Source organism: Heptranchias perlo, unplaced genomic scaffold, assembly GCF_035084215.1.
Source record: "Heptranchias perlo isolate sHepPer1 unplaced genomic scaffold, sHepPer1.hap1 HAP1_SCAFFOLD_73, whole genome shotgun sequence".
In the NCBI taxonomy this organism is placed as follows: Eukaryota; Metazoa; Chordata; class Chondrichthyes; order Hexanchiformes; family Hexanchidae; genus Heptranchias; species Heptranchias perlo.
In genome coordinates, this window is record NW_027139761.1 from 225,797 (window position 1) to 227,864 (window position 2,068).

At 45.8% G+C, this 2,068-nt stretch overlaps 1 non-coding gene across 1 annotated transcript; it reads left to right on the forward strand.

Moving 5' to 3' along the window:
- The first annotated feature begins 263 nt into the window (after positions 1-263).
- On the forward strand, positions 264-357 carry trnay-gua (transfer RNA tyrosine (anticodon GUA)). Its single transcript has 2 exons — positions 264-300; positions 322-357. It is a non-coding gene; the product is annotated as a tRNA-Tyr (tRNA).
- The last annotated feature ends 1,711 nt before the right edge of the window (positions 358-2,068 follow it).

Below are 2,068 nucleotides of genomic sequence, written 5' to 3' on the forward strand. Positions count from 1 at the left end.
ACCTTACAGATTAACATGTCGCCATGAAAGCACATGACGCCTCTTTTCCTTTCACAAACTTCAGAACTTTCTGTGTCTGCCCAAACAAGGCTGTTTTGCCTCTGCTCGCCAGCAGGGAGTGCTGTTCAGCAGCAATACTTCAAAACACTCAGCTCTCGCTCTCAGGCAAAGGAAGTCTTCGAACAGCAGTGGTCTCCATGAGTCTGAACATCTCAACAGGCACACGGTGAACAATCACCAAAGACAAGAACTTTTATCGCTTCCCTTCGATAGCTCAGCTGGTAGAGCGGAGGACTGTAATGCATTAACCAAAGTAAAGTCATCCTTAGGTCGCTGGTTCAATTCCGGCTCGAAGGAGTGAGTGTGCTTTTGGAATAAGCAGCAATTACCTCAAGGTCGCTCTCTCAACTTTGCAGGCAGCTTGCAGATTAACATGTTGCCACTGAGTCACAGGACACCACTTTTCCTTTCTCGAACCGAAAAGCTTTCTGTTTCGGCCCGAGCATGGCTGTTTCATTCGAGCATTTGCCTCTGCTCACCAGCAGGGAGTGCCTTTGAGCAGCAACACTTCAAATCGCCCTCAATTTCAGGCAAAAAAGATCTTCGATCAGTCAGTCAGTCAGGGCTCACGCTGCTCCCTCAAGCTCGGGCGGCTGTTGCTTTCCGGTGATCTCGTCTTCCTTCCGCAGGCTCGGGCTCTTCTCAACATCATTCATGATTACTGTGGCTTCCCGTTCTGCTGTTCCTCACTTGCTGATGCTCGATACCGCCGATTGGAGCAAAGTACTTAATATATTCAGGGAGCGGCAACCCAAGGCAAGATTTCTCTGCTGGTCGTGGAGCAGCTTGGAGGCGAGTGCGAGGCAGGAACTGTGAAGGGCGATTTACAAACAGCAAACGAGGAATTAGCTCAACTGGTAGAGCGCTCACTTGGCATGTGAGAAGTAGTGGGATCGTTGATTATATTCTCCACTCACCGATTGTCTTGGTGCAATTATACAGAAAGAAGAGTGTTGTCAGTGAGTCCATAGCCCATGTACTTCCTAAACTTCACTGTGTGTTTGGGTACAGAGAGGTCAAGGGGCAGCAAATCTTTTGATGTGCTGCAGTAAGCAAAAGTTCTTGATTTTGCTATGCAGCAAAGATGGAAAGATGAGGTGAGAGATGGAAAAAAAAGTTTCGTAATCCTTGATGTCTTCTTTGAAGATTGAATTCAGGTCTTTCAGATTATGACACTGATGCACTGCTTGCTGCACTAAGAAGGAACTTACCAGGTATGCAGCCAGGCAGTACCAGCAATTACGACAGCTTGCAAGGTATTGAAAGCCATGAAATAATGCAGAGTTTGCAAAAAAAAATTCCAAGCCCGATAGGAGTCGAATTTATAATCTTGTGATTTTTAGTCAAATGCCTTATCCATTGCACCACTGGCCCCAGTTATAGTGAGTAAGTAGCAGTAGGAGACAGTGGGCATGGCAGAGGTACTAAATAAATACTTTGCATCTGTCTTTACCAAGGAAGAAAATGCTGCCAAAGTGTCAGTAAAGGAAGATGTAGTTGAGATACTGGATTGGCTAAAAATTCATAAAGAAGGGGTACTTCAAAGGCTGGCTGTACTTAAAGTAGAAACGTCACCTGGTCCGGATGGGATGCATCCTACGTTGCTGAGAGAAGTAACGGTGGAAATTCCAGAGGGACTGGCCATAATCTTCCAAACATCCCTAGGTATGGGTGTGATGCCAGAGGACTGGAGAATTGCAAATTTTACACCATTGTTCAAGAAGGGTGAAAGATAAAACCCAGCATCTACAGACCAGTCAGTTTAACCTCGGTAGTGGGGAAAGTTCTCGCAACGATAATCCGGGCACAATTAGCAGCCACTTGGACAAGGATTAGGGAAAGCCAGCACGGATTTGTTAACGGCAAATCGCGTTTAACTAACTTGATAGAGTTTTTTGAGAAGGTAACAGGGAGGGTCAATGAAGGCAATGGAGTTGATGTGGAGTGAATTGACTTCCAAAAGGCGTTAGTTAAAGTGCCGCATAATGGGCTTGTCATCAAGATTGAA